Source organism: Petaurus breviceps, unplaced genomic scaffold (genome assembly GCF_028583685.1).
Source record: "Petaurus breviceps papuanus isolate PSGF00001 unplaced genomic scaffold, PetGlider_PUasm1.0 90696, whole genome shotgun sequence".
Lineage (NCBI taxonomy): Eukaryota > Metazoa > Chordata > Mammalia > Diprotodontia > Petauridae > Petaurus > Petaurus breviceps.
In genome coordinates, this window is record NW_027187314.1 from 5,091,987 (window position 1) to 5,114,522 (window position 22,536).

At 38.0% G+C, this 22,536-nt stretch overlaps 1 pseudogene; it reads right to left on the reverse strand.

Moving 5' to 3' along the window:
• Positions 1-225: 225 nt before the first annotated feature.
• On the reverse strand, positions 226-20,684 carry LOC138144337 (cyclin-Q-like; annotated as a pseudogene).
• Positions 20,685-22,536: the final 1,852 nt, after the last annotated feature.

The following is a 22,536-nucleotide window of genomic DNA, read 5'->3' on the forward strand; positions in this document are numbered from 1 at the left end:
GTACCTATTTGTATCCCAAAATGATCTCCAAACCTTCTCAGGGATCCACTACAGATACCAAATAAAAATAAGAAAGCAATCGAGGTTTACTTCTTCCCCTTTTGCTAATGCAAAACTGGTCCTTGTGATTTAACAACTTTTTGAAGTTGGGACCCGTTTTATTGGGTCAAATACAGCCCTTAGACTAAGCAGATGTTTGTTCCTCTTTGAATGGTCCTAGAGCAATTAAGGGATTTCTGTGTCCATTGTGTAAATCAGACTCAGGTCAGAAAAAATATTATGCAATGACTGGCTTGGTAAGGTCTTCACTAAAAACACGCCGTCAGGGCTTTTCTTCCTCGGAATCAGCAGGCGCCTCCACTCCATATCGCTGCAAGGCAAGATAGAGCACTGTTACAGCTATGTCCTGGGTGGGATACTGAAAGCACAATGCTCTGTGATAGCTGTCCCAATGCAGGGCCCAGGCTTACAGAGCAATAGGAGTTCTCTCCCAGTTATAACAATTCATCCAGTTCTTTAAATAAATAAGGCAGCAGAGAAATTATTTTTGGGGGAGCTGGAAGGAGACCTGGAAATTCAAACCTCTCAACATGAGTAATTCACTCTGAACAATGCTGTGGCTCAGGTTCTGGAACCAGGAGTCTAACTACAAAGGTTCACTCTTCAGATTTAAATACTTGTGAGAGACATTGATCTTGTCTCTTTTCCTGAGGTGCTGCCTCTCCAATTTACCTGATATTGCTATTAGTTAAGGGTCATATTAATCTAATTTGGTCTCACAGAAAAAAAAAATCTATATTGATATCTATTTATCTATCTATGGTAAATGGTGCAGGCTGTGGCAAGTAGAGTGGACTGCATCCCTAGCTTGACTCCGGCCTCCATGATGAACCATGTCACTTTGAAATACACTTTGGCCTTGGAGGCGGGGGAGAGGAAGCCCTTTTACCTCTTTTCTTCAGCTCTCACTCTGTCTTGCCTCCATGGCTAAGACCCTCACCACCAATTCATATTTAGTCCCTTGGTTCCCTCAATGCCAAACAAAATTATAATTCAAGTCACAAGGAAGGGCAAAATGAGAGCAAGCAAAAGAGGAAGAAACAAACACTATTTCTTTGAGGTCTTTGCAGGAATTATCTACACACATATCATGGGAACTTTAAAACTATGAACCTGTCAGCATTCACAAAAGATTTCCTACAACATACCAATATATCTTTATAGTCAACTAATTGCCTGAAAGGTCCAAAAAACAAACAAAAAAGATTCTTCTGTTTTTAGTAGTTTTTTGAACAACAAAGAAACCTTTGACTTCACAGACACCACCACTTAAGTGCTCTCTCTTCCAGTGAGGAGTCTCTCACACATATGTTAATACAAGATTTCTTGATGAATGCAGTAAGAGATACTGCTGAAAGATAACACTTCAATTACTAACTTCCAACAAAGGAAAAAAAGATACCAGGATGTTCACCAAGGGTACATGCCAGTGTGTATACAGAGTAAAAGTGGACAGTGAGGTCCTTCGATGTTCCTGTGTGTGGATAATACTGTGTTGATTGCTTCCATGTGGGGGAAAAAAGGATGAAAGATGCCTGTTGCCTAGAATATGATATATAGTTGGATGATCAGGCAACTGAATAAGTACATCAGTTCGTCTACCTGAAACAATCATTGCTGGACAAGTTAGAATGACAATCACATAGGTAGAAAAAGGTAGACTGGAACTATATTTGTGAAACTCTGCAGGGTAATCATTTTGGATATTCAGCCTCAACAATAAACGTTGAAAAGGTCAGGTTGAAGCTGTTTCAAGTTGTTTCCCTCGGTGTGCGAAGCCCGGCACGGATTCGTTGCTGGGCTGGTGGGGGGGGGGGGGGGGAAGTGTTGCTCCCACGAAGTGGGCAGGCGGCAGGGCTGGGCTCCACAGGGCGCGCGGGCTGCAGGAGCAGGGGAAGCAGAGCTGGCCTGAGAGTCGCTGCCACCAGAAGCCCAGGAGCACCAGCCAAATTTTCTCAGTTTAGACTTTAAAGCAGCTCTTTGGCAGCTCTTCGATATCAGGGAGTAAGGTATGAAGGAACCACAATCTGTCAGTGAAGGAAGGATCGCACTAATGAAATCATGAGATCTTGAAGTACCCAAGATATATTGGGTGGCACTGATTTTGTCTTCAGTTATAATCTTTTCAATGAAAAGTTCTTACTGTATTAAAAAAAAAATCAATCAGTATCATAAGGGCCTTAGCAAAATTCTTCACCTATATCCCAAATTTCAAGACATTCACTCAACAGTAAAATTCGATTTAAAAGGGAGGCATATGTTTATCTACTGTTTTAAGAGAAGAGTTTTGAAAAAGACCTGATTTCATTGATATATGGAACTCCAACTGATGAAACTCCTTCAACAATGCATTTTAGTACCTTCTCTGTAACTTAACATCTTAGAGAATTTCCTTTGGAAACTGAGAAGTTAAGGGCATTGCTAAAGATCACAGAGCCAGTATGTGTCAGACACTACACATAAACCACAAAGCTGCCAGACTAGCCTTAAATATTAAATGACCTTTAATTTATTTAGTGTTATTTCAATACTTGGATAGAACAATGATATTATTGATGATGGCACGACCTCTCTCAAGTGCCAATGATGGTTACTTGTCCACCTCTTCTCAACTTAAGTGATTTTCCTCCATATTGTCCATCAGGTCTCCATAGAACATTTAGGCAAAATATATTTTTAGCCTTATTCCAGGTATTTAAATATTTCATGGACACTATTATAGGACTTGTTCTGTTCAGTATACATGTATACAGATATGTACCTATATATGTATTTATGTATATCTTTTCTTTGTGATTTGTTAATACAGAATTTATCTTCCTCAATATTGTTAATTAGCAGGCAATCCCCAGCCCCAAATTGTTGTTTTATATTCTCTGATATTATTTTTATATGCAGGGGAACTTAATACTTCTTTAATTATTTATCTTATAATTTGCTTGCATTATTTGTAGGAGGGGCATTTATTTATTTCTTGATAATGGGAAATATAATTCATTATCTCTTTTCTAAACCTGACTCTTCTCCAAGTTATAGCCCAATTAGTTACTCTCATGTAAAAGCTCCAAGTTCTTTAAATTGTGTTATCTTTTGGCACATATTCTTATAAATATTTTGGTTTTGTGTTGTTCCTCTCAGTCTGCCATCATTAGGACTCAAGATTGATAGTTACTCAGGTTGCCCAAAACAGCTTCTTTTTAATTTGCTTAACATAAGTAATATTATCAACAGCCCTAGTTCATGATTCAGACTTTTTGATGACAACTTTTCAGAAAGATTGAGATAATATCAATTAAGGATGGAGCACAGGCAACTGAGGAAGGAGGGTTTGAATACTATCAGTCTATTTGAGTTAAGCAACTATAAAATTTTCGACAATGTTTGGTAGAATACTTTGATGTTTTTACATAAGGGACATGTTTATTAGACATATATTTTAATTATTGAATTTTTAATTTATATTTCATAGAAAATATGAAGTTTTAATCATGCCGTTGTAGAAAGAGACCAGGAATTACAGCCAGTAGCACCATGTTCAGTTTCTGTCTCTCAGCTACACAATAATGAATAAGTTACAAAAGCTCTATAAATGCCAAGTTTCTTATCTTTAAAATCAAGGTGCTCATATTATCCCTCCCACAATATTGTTTTGACTATAAGCCCATATAAATCTCTATAGAATTGTGAATTAAATCAAATCTATAAATAATTTCAAGACCTTGTTTTAACTGTTTGTTTCCAACTGTTAATTTTTGCAAAATTTTCTAAGAACCTGTAATGCTTCAAATAGAGTATTTTAGAAAAAGAAAATGCATGAATTATCTATCGGTGAGATAATTAATTTTTAAATAATTGAAATTTGGAGAGGAGCTGCGGCGGCAGCGGTGCCGCCCTGGCTTAACAGAAGAAACTTGAACGCTCCTTGGGATTTGCAAATCTCCCAAATCAAGTATACAGGAAGTCTGTGAAGAAAGGGTTTGAATTAACAGTTATGGTAGTAGGAAAGTCTTGCCTGGGGAAGTCTACATGAATCAATTCCTTATTCCTACCAGACTAGTATTCTTCAGAGTACCCCGGTCCCTCACATAGAATTATAAAGACTGTACAGGTGGAACAAGCCAAAGTTGTAATCAAAGAAGGTGGTTCTTCAGTTATTGCTCATGATAGTGGATACTCCTGGCTTTGGTTATGCAGTGGAAAATAGCAATTGTTGTCAGCCTGTTATCTACTACATTGACAGTAAATTTGAGGATTATCTATATAATATATATATATATATATATATATATATATATATATATATATATATATATTACATATAGGTCTTCCTCCCACTTCTATGCTCTCTTTGTCACGCTCCCTTATTAACCTTGAAAAACCCAGAAAATATCACCCCCTGGAAAATCCTAGAGCAGTGGAGCCAACAGAAGTATGAAGTGCAGTATTCTTTTAGCTTGGGAGGCTAGTGAGATTACTGGAAATGGTCCCTCTTGCAGTGGTTGAAGGTGACCAGTAGAGTACAGGAAATATCCTGGCAAGACCCACCCTGGCAAACCAGTGGGAGATCCTGAGTCCCAGGGTGGTGGAGAAGGCAAGTGCCAATACCAGGACCCCTGCATGCCTTGGCACAGACAGTGGAAGTGGACAACCCCACCTTGGAAAAGTATCGTATGTGCTGACAGACAGGTATCCACTAGTAGTTGATTCTATCCATGCTGTACCACATCCCCTGGTGAGGAGTCAAAGAATTCATTTTAAAATGCAATTTAGAGGATGAGAAAAAAGCTCATTGAAAAAACCAACTCCTTAAAAAATAGAATTAGGCAGATAGAAATAAAGGTACAAAAGACAACAGAAGAAAACAATTTGTTAAAAATTAGAATTGGGCAAGGGGAAGCTAATGACTCTATGAGACTTCAAAAATGATTTAATCAAAATAAAAAAAAATAGAATAAAACACAAAATACCTCCTGGGAAAATCAACTGAGCTAGAAAACACATCCAAGAGATATCATTTAAGAATTATTGGTCTGCCTAAAAGCAATGATCAAAAAAAGAACCTGAACAGTATGTGGGAATGTTGGTACACTGATTAATTTCTGGTGGAGTTGTCTATTGATCCATCCAATCTGGAAAGCATTTGGGGACTATGCAAAAAAACCTATACAAATGTGCTTACCCTTTGACTCAGGAATGCCACTTCTAGGTCTGTATTTCACAGAGATTATATAAATGGGAAAATGACCCACATGTGCAAGATTATTTAGAGTAGCTCTTTTTGTGGTGGTCAAGAACTGGAATTTGAAGGGATTTCCATAGTTTGGGAGTGACTGAACAAGATGTGGTATATGAATGTAATGGAATATTATTGTGCTATAAGAATTGATGAGCTGGAGTACTTCAGAAAACCTGGAAAGACTTTTGTGAAATGATGCTGTATGAAGTGAGGAGAAGCAAGAGAACATTGTACGTCGTAACACACTAACTTTTTTTTTTTTGGATGACTAACTTTGATAGACTTATCTCTTCTTATCAATGCAAGGATTTAAGATAACTCAAAAAACCAATGATGGAAAATGCTGTCCACATCCAGACATCCAGAAAAAAATAATTAAGGAGTTTAAATGCAGATCAAAGCATATTCTTCTTCTTCCTCTTCCTCTTCCCCTTCATCATCATCATCATCATCATCATCATCATCATCATCATCATCATCATCTTCTTCTTCTTCTTCTTCTTCTTCTTCTTCTTCTTCTTCTTCTTCTTCTTCTTCTTCTTCTCTCTCTCTCTCTCTCTCTCTCTCTCTCTCTCTCTCTCTCTCTCTCTCTCTCTCTCTCTCTCTCTCTCTCTCTCATTTTTTCTTTCTTGTTGTTTCTCCCATTCTCCTTATCTCCAGTAAAAACTTCCTGGAATCCATCTTACCTATTACTATCCGATTAATCTTCCTAAAGAACTGTAATTATCATTTCATGAATCTACTCAAACCCTTTAGTATTATGTTTAATCTCCTCCTCTTGGAATTCAAGTCCTTCATTGATCTATTTCCAACCTCCATATTGTAGCAGCAAGCACCCCAAGCGCGTCCTCAGGGTTTGCTGCCCATACAGGTTCTTGGATCTGCTTTGTTAAAGGAAAGCAACTCAAAATGGGTTAACAAGCTTACTTTAATCAGTCAGACATATATCGTTTACCTTGTTCAGGGAAAAAGGTCAGCACCCCAAACTTCAAAATATACAGAAAGAATTATCAAGACATTAACAGATCAAGTAGACAGCTTTCCAAACTGTCCAACCATTACATCCATACCCAGTCAACATCTGGGTTTCCACATCTGGGTTTTTCAAAGCCGGGGGACTCTCAATGATGGCTTCCCAGAATTCAGATCACAACACTTCTCAAAGTGAGTCCCAAAACAAAGCTACACATCAGGGCTTATATAGCCTTCTCCTGGCTCAGAGAATGTAACAACCTTATTGACTCACTGGCCAATCAAGAAGTATCTACTGAAAAACAAGCCTCCCTCCCCAGGCTTCAGGTGCATTTTAGCCTAGGGGCAGGGAAGATCTTCCAAATTTGCATTCCCATTACATTCGGCCCCAAGATCTTTCATGCCCATAGCATAGACAATTAACTTTTGAATTAGCTCTGAACATTTCTTAGGTCACATTTTCAAAGTACAGAACTAAAGTTACCAAAGTGGCCACTGGCCCTTAAACAAACACAAAGTACATAGATAGCATTATCACTTCAATTCAAAACAAGAGTTCAAACAAAGTTCTCTGGGGGAGGGGGGAGGAGTAACCTTCCCCTCACACAGCTCCAGCCCCTTCCTCCAAGCACAGAGAGGGGGCTGGGCAACAAAACCAACAAGGTGGTGTCCCTGGGGATCCAAGGCACTTAATCCCACCCACCATAGTCATAAGTCCATTCTCCCCCAGGGTCCCAAACTGTGGGATGCAGCCAGGAAACACACTCAGTGCCCCTGCTTTGCTGCTCAGTTCTTATCTTTTCCTGTGGCTGAATTCCGAACTCCTGGGTTCCTTCTCCTCCCACAGGCGGCAGCCACTCCTGGCTTCTGCCCAGGTCCCGATTGCAGGCAGCTCACCATTCCTGCTCTCAGCTCAGCGAAGTCTACATGCAGGCCATTCTCCTCTCCTGCTCCATGGCTCCACAGAATCACAGCTACCACAACTGGGAAACAAACAATTATCCTAGTCCCCATAATTTTCTTTTACTCTGCAGATCCTGTTCGTGACGCCATTTTGTAGCAGCAAGCTCCCAAGCCCGTCCTCAGGGTTTGCTGCCCATACAGGTTCTTGGATTTGCTTTGTTAAAGGAAAGCAACTCAAAATGGGTTAACAAGCTTACTTTAATCAGTCAGACATATATCGTTTACCTTGTTCAGGGGAAAAAGGTCAGCATCGCAAACTTCAAAATATACAGACAGAATTATCAAGACATTAACAGATCAAGTAGGCAGCTTTCCAAACTGTCCAACCATTACATCCATACCCAGTCAACATCTGGGTTTCCACATCTGGGTTTTTCAAAGCCGGGGGACTCTCAACAACGGCTTCTCAGAATTCAGATCAAATCACAGAACACTTCTCAAAGTGAGTCCCAAAACAAAGCTACACATCAGGGCTCATATAGCCTTCTCCTGGCTCAGAGAATGTAACAACCTTATTGACTCACTGGCCAATCAAGAAGTATCTACTGAAAAACAAGCCTCCCTCCCCAGGCTTCAGGTGCATTTTAACCTAGGGGCAGGGAAGATCTTCCAAATTTGCATTCCCATTACACATATACAGTCTTATTTTATAATATTCCCTTTTGCATAATCAAATAAAGAAAATAATTAGACAGTTGACTCTCCCTTACCCTCTCTCTGTCCTTTCCCATTACAGTGCCTTTGCTGACAGTCCTTTATTTGTTGTGATAAAACACTCCACTGTAGACACAACAACTTTCCTTGTGTTAAGTCCTTTCCTCCAAAGTTCAAATCAGACACTGCCTCATCCATATCTATCTTAAAATTTATTAGTATTTGATTCGATTTCCATGTACTCCTGTCACATTTTTCTTCATTTTGGAGAGTAATTATTACAATCACTCTTTCTACTGTATTAAAATATTTGAGAACAGAGAATACATGATACTCATATTTATTTTCCTCTCACGTAGCACTTAGTCACTACTTAATTAATGTTAGTTGTCATGAATTAAATACAAATTTACCACAAATGACCCTCCATGGTCTAGGTGAATCATTCTGTTATCCAAGCCATAGCATAGTTATTTTTTTTAAATGTAATCAGTTTAGTAACACTTTTCTTCTTTTCAGGTAAGTAATCAAATTCAGTTTAATCATACTGATCGGCAGATTGCACTGAGGACATCTTTAAACACAAGACCACTAAAATCAAAATACCTGTATGATGCTATGAAAAATTAAGCAACTCCAGAGATTTATATGCTATCCTACCTCTCAGGCCATCTAGTTCAATCCATGCCCAATCAACAATCTGCTTCTTAACATACCCAACAAATGGTCATTCAGCTTGGCTTAAAGTCCTACCAGTAGGGGAGAACTCTATTTGCTGGTTCTATGATTGATTGCAAACAAATAGGAGAACTGTGGCACATACAGAGAGCAATATTACATGACCCCTTCTTCCCAGGTGTGTGATTGCTAAAATCCTACACTAAAGAAATTGAAATTAGAGGCTGATTACATTGACTGCTTCCAGGTAGGGTGTAATTCCCCTTTTCAGACAAGTGGTATTTTTTCTCTCTCCAGTTTATTGGTTTTAAAAAGTAAAAAAAAAAGTCTTAGTAGTAAAAAGCATCCACATAAGGACCAAGAAAAAAGTACTGTGGGACCTATAGTTATTAAGTACTGCACTGTGTGAACATGAATGTCTGAACTAATGTATAAAGAATGGAAACCAAAGGCAAGATTTTTTAGATATCACAGATGCATAAGTAATTAATAGGTTTTGGAGATTGGATTGAGTGGTATGATAGGTCCTAATGAGAGAGAAAGATGAAACAAAGTTATTGAGGCTAGATCCTGGGAGAACAGAAGTGGCAGGCATAAGAAATATTCAGAAGAAAGAATGAGGATGCTTGTTTGTTTCTTTGCTTGCTTGCTTGTTTGGGGAGGAAAAGGATGCTGGATTATATTTCATCTAGTAGGAAATCACAGAGTATCAGAGTTAGAAGAGACTTCAGTAATCATGTAATTCACATCCATTGTTTTGTATATAGTAAAAATGCAATTAATGTCTGTTTATTAATTAATTGATAGAATTTGATGCCTGGAACAAGGGGAAAAACAGAATGTTATTCTATCCAATATATAAATAGTATATAAGTTTAGCATTTAAAATATAATTATTTCTATTATGACCTCAATTTTCTATTTTCTTCTTGAATATGTGTTCACTGACTATGAATAACAAGGATTGTTTGACATGTTTGATGAAAAAAAGTTTCTGATTAATCATCTTTAATTAGGAACAACTTGCTTCAGTTTAGAATTCATTTTAAAAAGGAGGATTCAAACTCAGGTCATTACTTTAGTATAAGAGAATCAAAATAAAGTTACTGATGTATAAGTAGATCAAAGAAAAGAGAAAGTTTTTTTTTAATTAAACTTAGGTCAGTTATATGCAAAAGTTGTTAATGTTGGTTTTAGTTATTGTCATCTTAAAAATCACTATAAACTGATTATGATAGAAAGAGTGAATTAAAATTCCCACATGGCAGTCATTTATTGAATTCTGACAATTAGGATGGAATAAAATGAGGTGTGATGCTAAAGCTTCCCCCACCCACTCACAAACTTACTAAAAGTTTTGCATTTTCCTTAAATCTTTTACAATTACAACCTTGGTAGACTATCCTCACTACAAAGATCCCTTGTCTAAAATGCTTTTGGAACTCCTTTCATGAAATTGACTTTAAAGGCTGTGGTGCTTTCATTAAAATGTCTTCAGCATCAGCAATGATTTCAGGGTGAATCTGATGTATTGAAAGAGACAAAACCCACTTGGTGCCAAGTCAGTTGAATGAAGTAGTAAACCAATGTACACAATAGTTATTACAGGTCACAAGACAGAATTATTTATGAAGTAAACAATATTAGATGATTAGGATTATAATTTGCCTACAAATGTGTTTTGCAATGAGAGATTTCAGAAATGGTCAGAACAGAAATAACCCTATGACAAAAATACATGTTGTTTCAGTGTATCAAATCCCCACCCACATGAAAATTACTCTGAATTTGTGGGATTTAATGACATACATGCATGTAAACCAAAACATGCATGCCTTAAAAATGGCATACTTAATGAATTGAAAAATAATTGGAACATTGTTTCTTTTTGGCTAATAGTACATCTTCCCTGATGAAGGATCAACTAAATAAAAATTAAATTCTCAAAGTGAGTTTTTTCATTGTTAGGGATGAAAAAGAAATCTTAAAATTTTCCATATTTGTTTAAATGAATTGCATTAATACTGGAAGAAAATTTGGAAGCCAGTACAATGGCCCTCAAATATGCTTTGAACAATAGGGTTCTTGGCAATAGAGTACATCCTCATAATTTTTTTTTCTTTTCAAGTGCTTTATTAACTTCTGGTTTATATCATTCATTTACCCCAGATTTTGAATTACAAATTTTCTCCCCATCTTTCCTCCAACCACCACCCCAAATTCACAGTCTCACAGGATAATGCCTCCACCAGTCTGCTATCTCCCATATCTTCTCCATACCCCCTTTGACCTTTCCAGTAGAGTAAGGTGGATCTCTATACACCAGTGCCTGTATATTTTACTTCCAAACTTCACATAAAATAGTATTAATTATAGTATGTATATGTATATATATGTATATATATATATATATATATATATATATATATATATATATATTAAAAATTTCATTTCAAAACTTTGAATTCCAGTTTCATTCCCTTCCTCCCTTGTAACGCACCCTTACTGGGAAGATAAGCGATTCAGTATAGATTGCACATGTGTAGCTATGCAAAATATTATCATAGTAGATATATTGTAAATGATCGAATATATTTCCCTCCCTTCTATCTCACCTCCCACTTGTTCTACTATCTACTTTGATCCTGTCTCTTTTCAAAAGTGGGTGCTTCCAACTTTCCTCCTCCCCAGCCTGTCCTCCCTTCCATCATACCCCCTCTCAACCCTTTCCCCCATACTCTCCTCTAGGGTGAGATATCATATTTAATATGTATGTCATTCCCTACATGAGCCAAATTCAATGAGATAAGGTTGACCCATTCCCTTTTGCCTTCCTGTTCCTTCCTTCCATTTAGAACATTAAACCTTGTGTCTTTTATATGAACTAGTTTACCACATTCTGTTTCTCACCATGTCCTCTCATTTTATTCTTCTCTTACTTCTTAATTTCACCTCTAAATTAACATCCCTTCCTATTTAATTGGTTGTGTGCCCTGTATCTATGTATACCTGTAAACAAAAAATCCACATTCACATATGCATTCATATGCCCATATAACCTACTATATAGACATAGATAGATAGATATAGATATATATTCCTTTCAACTATTTTCCCACTGAGAAAAGTTAAATAATTTACAATTATCATTTTTTCCATGTAAGAATGTAAATAGTCCACCTTTGATAGGTTGCTTATGATTTATTTTCCCTGTTTACCTTTTTATGCTCTTCTTGCTTCTTGTATCTGAATGTAAAATTTTCTATGCAACTCTCTTTTTTTTTCATCCAATATACTTGAAACTCCTCTATTACACTGAATGACTATGTTTTCCCTTGAAAGATGATACTAAGTTTTGTTGGGGAGGTGATTCTTGGTTTTAATCCAGCTCTTTGACCTCTAAAATATTGTATTCCAAGCCATTTGATCCCTTGTTGTAGAAGCTGCTAGATTTGGTGTTATCCTGATTGTGTTTCCACAATATTCAAATTGTTTCTTCCTGGATGCTTGTAATTCTCTCCTTGATCTGGGAATTCTGGAATATGGCTATAATATTTCTAGGATTTTTCTTTTGGGGATCTTTTTCCAGAAGTGAAAGGGTGATTCTTTCAAACTCTATTTGGCCCTCTGGTGTTAAAACATCAGGGCAGTTTTCCTTGAGAATTTCTTGTAGGATTATTTCTAGGTTCATTCTTTGGTCATGGCTTTCATATAGTCCAATGATTTTTAAATTATTTTAAGCTCTATTACTTATGTAATATTATAATTATTATAATATTATATACATAATATATAATATTATTAAAATATATGATTATATAAAATTATTATAAGGTATATCTATGTGAGTGTGTGTGTGTGTGTATATATATATATATATACATACATACATATATGTAGGTATACATAGATCCAGGGCACAGGACGAATTGAATAGTTTATATTCCTAGGAGTTTTCTTTTTGGGATCTTTTTCAGGAGGTGATTGGTGGATTCTTTCAACCTCTATTTTGCCCTCTGGCACTAAAATATCTGGGCAATTTTTTTTTGACAACTTCCTGGAGGATGATTTCTAGGTTCTTACATTGATCATGCCTTTCAGGTAGTCCAATAATTTTTAAATTTTCTCTCCTGGATCTATTTTCCAGTTCAGTGGTTTTTCCCATAAAATATTTCACATTGCCTTCTATTCTTTCATTTGTTAGGATCTGTTTAATAGCATCTTGATTTGTCATAAAGTCATTAGCTTCCATTTGTTCCAATCTAATTCTGAAGCAATGATTCTCCTCATTGAGCTTTTGAGATTCTTTTTCCATCTGACAAATTTGGCTTTTTAAGGCATTATTCTCCTTATTGTCTTTTTGGGCCTCCTTTGTCATTTGAGTCAGTCTGTTTTTAAGGTATTATTTTCCTCAGTCAGGCTGTTGACTCTCATTTCATAATTTTCTTGCATTGCTTTCATTTCTCTTCCCAATTTTTCCTCCACTTCACTCATCTGCTTCTTAAGGTCCTCTATGGTCTGTATACAGCTTATATTTTCCTTTGACACTTTTGGTGCAGGAGTTGTGACTTCACTGTTTTCCTCCTGTTTCATGCTTTGCTCCTTTTTGTCCCCAAAATAGGAGTGTCATGTTGGAATCTTCTGTCTGTTTTGTTTCCTTTGCCTGCTTATTTTGCTCCTCAATTACTTGACTTTTGGGCTTTTTTGCCACAGTAGGAATCTGCCACCAGACAGCGGAGCTTCCATCCCAAATGCTGGGGTTTTTCAGCTGCCAGAGGTTTTAGATGGGTGCCTTCTTTGAGGTCTCCACGTGCTCTGGCAAGGTGGATACCCACCCCAGGACCTCCACCCTATACTGCAATCCAGATCCAAGCAGGTTAAAACAAGAGTGATTACCCATCAGACTGGTGCTTGGTCCCCTACACTATGCAGGCCAGGAGCTGAAGCTGCCACATGTCACTGGCTGGCTATGAAGGCATCTCAGCGGCTTCTCACCCCAGGGTAAAAGTTACACACTTCCACTTACTGGTACAAAAGTCCAAACTGCACTGGCCTGTCACTTTGTCCTTCTCATCTATGTGTTGATAAATTTGGAAACTGCCACTGCTACTGCTGATCTGGACTCCCTGTGGCTGGGAGATTGTCAGGCCTGCACTGGGTCTAACAAAGCCTTGGTGTGGGGCTGCGCTCAGCTCCCAGAGCGCTGTGTTGGATTCCTGCCGGCCTGCCGGGCAGTCCTCAGTGGGAGGTTAGCTTCTCTATGTCATTTTGTGGGTTCTACAGCTCCAACGTTTGTTTAGAGTCCCCTTTTTACATGGATTGTGGAAGGTGGAACCCAGAGCTGTGGAAATGTCATGCTTCTACTCCGCCATCTTGGCTTACATCCTTATATTTTAATGATTTTATTTTTATTGTTTTATTTTTCCCTAGATACATATACAAACAATTTTAAACATTCAGTTTCAAGTTTTACATTCTCTTTCTTTCTACCTCCCCACTTCCATTCACTGAGAAATCAAACAATGTGATACAGGCTACACATATCTAATCATTCAAAACACTTCCATGATAGTCATGATGTTAAAGAGAACATAGACCTGGGCAGAGTGAAGATAGCAGTGTAGAAACAGGACTTCAGCTGGGCTCACACTTCCACCTACTCCAATTCATGTAAAAGGTGACTCTAATAAATATTTGGAGCTAAAAAACCCACAAAATGACACAGAGAAGCTAACCTCCCATTGAGCACAACCTGGCAGACTGGCTGAAAATGGCCAGTACTCTGAGAGCAGAGCCCAGCCACCAAGGTTTTAGCCTCAGGGCAGCCAACACCAGCTGCAAACTGGAGGGACTTCAGATCACCAATAGCTTTAGCAGGTTTCTAGATTTATCAATCCATAGATGTTAAAGACAAAGTGAGAGGTCAGTGCAGTGTAGACTTTGAGACCTGGGATTTCAGGAGTAAGCTTGGCTTTTGGCCCAGGGCAAGAAATGGTTGATGCACGGCAATGGCCATGTGGGTGCTTCAGTGTTCCTAGCCTGCAGATTTTCAGGGGACCAAGCACCCAGTCTGAGGGGTAATCACTCTTGCTTTAACCTGATTGGATCTGGATCACTGTCTAGGGTGGAGGTCCTGGGGTGCATGACCAGTTTGCCGTAGAAGAGAGAGACTTCAAAGAAGGCACCCAAAATAATAGCTCGAGTAGCTGAGAAACCCCTGCAATTGGGACAAAGCTCCCCACTCTGGAAGCAGAATTCTACTTTGTCAAAAAAATCAAAAGTCAATATTTGAGTGGCAACATGAGCAAATGATGGAAGTAAGCCAAGCACAATAATCTGACTTTGGGTTCCTTTTTTTGAGGACAAAATGAGTCACGCCATGGAAAAAGAGGAAGAAAGCAAAGTCAGAACTCCTGAGCCAGAAGCTTCCAAAAAAAGAATAAGCTTCTTACAGGCAAGAGAGGAGCTTAAAAAGGATTTTGAAAACCAAATAAGAGAAAAGGAGGAAAAATTGAGGAGAGAAATGAGAATAATATAAAAAATTATGAAATGAGAATCAACATCTTGACTGAAGAAAATAACACCTCAAAAAATAGACCAACTCAAATGGCCAAAGAGGCTGAAAAAAACAGTGAAGAGAAGAATGCCTTAAAAATACAAATTTGCAAGACGGGAAAAGAATCTCAAAAGCTCATTGAAGAGAATACTTCCTTCCGAATTAGATTGGAGCAAAAGGAAGCTAGGGACTTAATGGGAAATCAACGTACAGTTAGGCAGATACAAACAAATGAAAAAAAAAGACAATGTGAAATATCTCATTGGAAAAACCACTGACTTGGAAAAAATAGATCCAGGAAAGATAATATAAAATTTTTTGGAATACCTGAAAGGCATGGTCAAAAAAAGAACCTAGAAATCATCCTCCAAGGAATTCTCAAGGAAAATTGCCAGGATCTTTTAGAACCAGAGGGCAAAATAGAAATTGAAAGAATACACCAATAACCTTTTGAAAAAGATCCCAAAAAGAAAACTCCAAGTTCCAGATATCTCAGATCGAGGAGAAAATATTACAAGCAGCCATGAAGAAACAATTTGAATACTGTGAAAACACAGTCAGGATAACACAGGATCTGTCAACTTCTACACTGAGGGATCAAAGTGCTTGGAATATGATTATCTGGAGGTGAAAGGAGTTTGAATTAAAACAAAGAATCACCTAACTAGCAAAAGAGAGTATCATGTTTCAGGGGAAAATATGGTCATTCAATGAAATAGAGCACTTCCAAGCTTTCTTGATGAAAAAAACAGAGTTGAATAGAAAATTTGATATTCAGATCCAAGAAACAAGAGAAGCATGAGATGGTAAACAGGGAAAAGAAATCATAAGGAACTTATAAAATATAAACTACTTACATCCATAAATGTATAAAGCAAAATTGTTACTTATGAAACTTTTCTCAGTATGAGAATAATTGAATGGAATAGAATATATATATATATATATACAGAGAGAGAGAGAGAGAGAGAGAGAGAGAGAGAGAGAGAACGAGAGAGGAGGGTATATGTGCATATGAATACATATGTGAGTGTGTGTATATATGTGTACAGGTATGCATAGACAGAGTGTTCAGGAACAATTGAATAGGGAGGGATGATACTTAAAAGGTGAAATTAAGAATTGAGAGAGGAATATATTGAGAAGAGATGGGGAGAGATAGAAAGGAATAAATTATCTCATATAGAAGAGGCAATCGAAAACTGTTACAATGGAGTGGAAGAACAGGAAGGCAAAAGGGAATGAGTCAACCTTATTCTAAATGAATTTGGCTTAGGGAGGAAATGACATACATACACACCAAATAGGGTATCTCACCCTACAGGAGAGTAAGTGGGAAGGGAATGAGAGGGGGCATGAAAGAAGGGAGGGCAGGCTAGGGGGCAGGGAAGTTGGAAGTACTCACTTTTGAAAAGGAACAGTATCAAAGTAGAGAAGAGAACAAGTTGGGGGTGGGATGGAATGGAGGGAAATATAATCAGTGTTTCACAATATATCAAGTATGGAAATGTTTTGCATAGCTACACATGTACAACCTATATAGAATTATTTATCTTCCCAGTAAGGGTGGGTGATGAAGGAGGTAGGGAAAGAATCTTGGATTCAAAAGTTGAAAATCAAATGTCTATAATATATATATATATATATATATATGTAAATATATATGTATGTATATATGTTATTGTTATTATTATTATTTTGCATGTAATTGGGAAATAATATATACATATACATATATATATATATATATATATACATATATATATATACATACATATATATATATAGACACTGGGGCATATAGATCCATCTTTTCCTACTGGAAAGTTGCAGGGGGAATGGGGGAAGATATAGGCGAGAGCAGATTGGGGAACAGGACACTCATTGGGATTGCTGTTTTGGGGTGGTGGTTAGGGGAAATAGGGGGAGAAAATTTGTAACTCAAAATCTTGTGGAAATGAATGATGTACACTAAAAAATTAAAAAAAATAAATTTGCACCAAAAGAAAATATATAACAAAAATTCAAGAAAATTAAGAAAGCCAAAAAGAAGTATGATTCAATCTGTATTCAGACACAATAGGTTCTTTCTCTGAGGATGGATAGCATTTTTCATCTCAATTCCTTCAGAGATGTCATGAATCATTATATTTCTAAAAATAGCTAAGTCATTCACAGATAATCACCTTGCAATATTGCTATTACTTTGTACACAATACTTTTCACTTTGCTTCAGCTCATGCAAGTCTCCCTAGACTTTTTCTGAGAGCATTTGCTCATCATTTCTTATAGCAAAATAGTATTCCATCATAATCACATACCATAATTTTTCAACCATTCACAGATTGGTGATCATCTCCTTAATTTCTATTTTTTGTTCCCCAAAATTAGCTGCTATAAATATTTTTATAATTTTGTACATATAAATACTTGTCCTTTTTAAACTCTTTTTGTGATATAGCCTTAATAGTGGTATTACTTGATGAAAGCATATATATGGTTTAGATCTTTGAACATAGTTCCAAATTGTTCTACAGAATTGTTGAATCAGTATGCAATTGCATCAATTGTACATTAGTGGTTTTTTTTTTCGTTTCCCCCCATAGCTTCTACCATTTGCTGTTTTCATTTCTTGTCCAATTAGCCAATCTAATAGGCATGAGATTGTAACACTGTATTGTTTTAATTTGCATTTCTTCAATCAGTAGTTACACTTTTTTTAATATGGTACAGATACCTTTAATTACTTCATGTGAAAACTGATCTTATTTTTTCATTATTTATCAATTGGGGAATGGCTCTTAGTTTCATAAATTTGATTCATTTGTCTATATGTTTGAGAAACGTGTTTCAATTTTTTTTTCACAATTAACTTTTGCTAATTGTGTTTCCCTCCAACCTATTCCCCCCATTTATTATATTCTCTCTGCTTTCACCCTGTCCCTCCCCCAAAGTATTTTATTTCTAACCATAGCCTCCCCAAAATCTGCTCTCCCTTTTACTAATCCACCCCCTTCTCTTGTCTCCTTCTCCTAGTTTACTACAGGGTAGGATAGATTTCTATATGCAGTTGATTGTTTATATTATTCTCACTTTGAGCAAATTATTTTGAGCTCTTTGATGACCTGAGACCAATTCCTATTCTCCTTAGACCTTTGGATGCAAGAACTTTGACTTTGCTATCTTCTGAGTGTTTGTTTTGAACTTCTTTGTTACCATATGTAATGGGAATGCAAATTTGGAAGATCTTCCCTGCCCCTAGGCTAAAGTGCACCTGAAGCCTGCGGTGGGAGGCTGGTTTTTCAGTAGATACTTTTTGATTGGCCAGTGGATCCAAAAGGTTGTTACATTCTCTGAGCCAGGAGAAGGCTATATAAGCCCTGATGTGTAGCTTTGTTTTGGGACTCACTTTGAGAAGTGTTCTGTGATTTCATCTGTATTCTTGGAAGCCGTTGTTGAGAGTCCCCCGGCTTTGAAAAACCCAGATGTGGAAACCCAGATGTTGACTGGGTATGGATGTAATGGTTGGACAATTTGGAAATCTGTCTACTTGATCTGTTCCTGTCTTGATAATTCTGCCTGTATACTTTGAATTTTGGGGTGCTGACCTTTTTCCCCTGAACAAGGTAAACGATATATGTCTGACTGATTAAAGTAAGCTTGTTAACCCATTTTGAGTTGCTTTCCTTTATCAAAGCAGATCCAAGAACCTGTATGGGCAGCAAACCCTGAATTGTTGTAACATTCCAGAATTTAGGTGAAGGGCCCATACAGATTCACAAGAATGATAGGATAGTTCAAGTGATTATCATTCCTTGTAAAATAATGCCACTTGTAAAAAGTGACCCTCCTTCCAAAATTACTGTCACAGGAACTGAAGGATTTGGTTCTACTGATAGAATAAAATCAGGAGCTAAAGTATGGGTAAAACGGAAGCCAGATGATGTTCCAAAGGCTGCAGAGATTATAGCATATGGGAGGGATAACACTGTAACTATTGTTTATTCTGGAGAAGATGATTACAAAATTGTGCCCTTAAGTCATTTATTGTACCGTGAGTGAGGCTACAATAGTCTGGTTATTGTCTCTTTGCTTCTTCTTGATTTTTTGTTTGTTCACCTTGTTTGTTAGATTTTTTTCCACAGGCTTGGTACCCTCCATCTGTAGATGCCTGATAGCTTAAGCTGGATGTCACCCCCTGTCTGCAACTGTGATGTGTCACCCTTGGACCTGGCATCAAGCATATTAAGAACTGACCTCTCAAATGGGACCCCTTAGGACAGGGACAGCTCTACATCTGATTTCAGCAGCAAGTAGCCATAGAAGAAGAGATCTTCACCCCTTACCACAAGATTTTGGGGCCCCATTTGTTCGGGGTGGGGGGAATGATGGGGAGCTTGTGCTCAAGCCCCACCCTAAAATGTAGTTTTCTGTGTTTATTGTGTGCTATTCTTGTTATATTGTGAAATTTTGTTGACACGAGTTATTCCTACTGTATTTTTGCCAAGTAAGAGACATGAAAGATCTTGGGGCCGAATGTAAGAGTTATGGGATTTAAAGATCTTCCATGCCCCATTGGACTTGCTGACATAGCAGGAAGGGGCGGAGCAAGAGGAAGCGGAAGCCAAACTAGAGTTCCTGCGGTGGCTAGCGGTGGTGGCGACAGCGGCAACAGCAGTAGAGGCAGCGGCAGCGCAAAGCCCTTTTTGAATTAGCCAGAATTTCTGCTAAGGACTCCTGCTGAGGACTGCCAGGGGCCAGAGCTGCTAGGAGCGCGCTTCTCGGACGCTGGGTGGTTGCTGTGAGTGGGGAGAGGAGGACCTTTGCCTGAGGTAGCCTGTTCTGTTTTAAAGGATTGAAAATGTGGGTGCTTTCTACTTTATCTACCTGTGCCAATGTCATAACTACTCTGATGGCTTTCACTTTCTGGTTTTGGGACTCAGTCTTTTGGTATCTTAATAAATTTTCTAGTTTATTCCCCCATATGGCAAGCATGATGTATTTGGTGATGGATAATTATATCAGCATATCTGTAATCTCCATAGGCATTGTGAATATGGAATTGCTGATACACCATAGTAACTTTTCTGTTGTTCACTTATTTTCCCAGTCTATTGCTTGTTGTTGAATTCTTTGTTAAAGTGAGACTGTGCTTCTAGAGTAGAGGAAGCATTGTCCCAAACTTCAGGGGTTTTGTGCAGCTATTTACAAAGATACTTCTAGGAACCTGTGAGTTTTCAGTTTTTCCAAAGTGGTATGATCGAAGGAGAGGTATGTTTATCACTCTACTGGCCTATGCTCTAGTCTGTGATTGATCCCAAGTACTACTTTCTGCCCTGAAACTGTGAGTAGGGTGCCTGTTTCACTAAGGTTCAAAGCTCTGGTGTGCTACTGCTCCTCCTCACCCTGGGACTGCCATACAGGACTGCAACCCAGATGTGATCATGAACAACACAACAGAGTGCTGCCCCAGGTTCCAGCAAAGAGATCCCTGGAATCTTCTTCTATACAATTGTTCAGCCGTCTTACAGTCTGATCACTGAGAGCTCCAGACGCAGCTTCCATTGCTACTGATTGCATGGATCCTAAGACTTGCTTCTGGTTTGCTTGGAAAGGAGGTGTGATTGCCTGGTCTGCACTGGAATATGCTCTCCTCTCTCTGTAATATAAGGTCAAGGAAAGGCAACTTCCCAAGGTTCAGAATACCAGCATAGGTGCTCTCCATTTTATTCAGTAACAAACCCAGAACAGAGAAGATCAAAACATGACATCATTCAAAATACAGCATTTACTAAGCATGATTAAATAATCTCCAAGCACTACCCCACCCCAGGACCTTCCAATCATTCAATCAATTACAAAGTCTCTGTTCTAAATACTTCTCCACCCCTAGGCTATACCTTAATTTAATCCACCACAAAGCCCCTCTTCTCAAATGGAGATTAGTTTCCACACATAAGGTCAAAAGTTCCCCACCCCTGGATCACAATTGAATCTACCCCAGTGTTACATCAAGTTTAAACACAGCACTTAATACCCAAATGGAGATCTTTTCTTCATCTTGACACAAGGCAAGTTCTCAGCAATCTTAGTTCCTGGGGAGACAAGGTTTAGCAAGGCCATAAGATACATTGCCAGTCCCTTCATGAATTCATCCTCTGTCTGTAGAACAGTCCTAGAACCCCTGAACACATCAGCAAAACCCTCTCCCAGGATTTCTGTAAGCATACAACCAGAAAATCCTTCTTCAGGGCTTCCGAAACAACAGAAAGGTTCCCAGACCCCTGCAACAACAGCACTGTCCTTCACCAGTGGACAGTATTCATTCTGTCTGCAGGACAGTCTCCAGACCCCTGCAACAACAGCACTGTCCCTCACCAGTGGACAGTATTCACTCTCTGTCTGCAGGACAGTCTCAGGGCTTCTTAGCGAACAGCCAGGTTCCAGGACTTCTTCAACAAAAGGACTGTCTTTCACCAATGGACAACTCTGGCAAAACAACATCAAAACAGACAGACAAAGTACCAGCAAAACAGCCATGTCTCCTCAGTCCTTGGCAGCTCAGGGGGCAGGTCTCAAAAGTCCAGGGCAATTCAAAGCGGCCACCAGCAATTCTCTTAGTCTCTCTCTCTCCACGAGGTGCTGCTTCCAAAAAGATCTTCTGCCTCTCTCTTGTCTCTCCAAATCTATGTCACCAGCTCCTCCCAGTTCAGGACTTTCTTTTCACATCAACAAGTCCATCCCACAGGTGGGATTAACAAGCTCTGGGTTTTAACACAATCAATTTGAAAACCAAGCCCAATACAGGGGAATCTCCACATTCCATTACTATCACACTCTCCCAGCTGCATTAGACATTTCCTGCTAACCATATAAATTGTCTTTGATGTCTGTGGAATGAGAGGTCCAGAAACCACCACTACTGCCACTGAGTCAATCACTTACTTAATAAAAATTATTAAATTATTCTTTATGCTTGTGGTCTTTCAAAATCATATTCAATCAAGTCAAACAATTTTATATTAAGCAAGGTACTGTGCAATGAAATGATGTATACAAAGAAAAAGATTAAAAACACAATTTCCACTCAAGAAGGTTATATATTAATAGAATTTTCCCCAAAAAACAAACACTGTCATCCTTACTCTCTCTGGACTAAATGGAATAATCTTGATTCCTTTAATCAGTCCTGTTGGAAAGGTTAGATTATTCCCAGTGGTCAAGTAGGCCATTTGTGCCATGCCGGACACTGCGAAGTACCCACCATATAAAACACTCTCTAGGGGATAAGCATTGAAAATTGACCACTTTGAATTTGAATAATACCCCTTATATTTTCCTTTTTTATTCTCTTTTGATATATAATCCTAATTAACATTTTAATAATTGAGGAAAGTTTTAAACACATGTTTAGGAA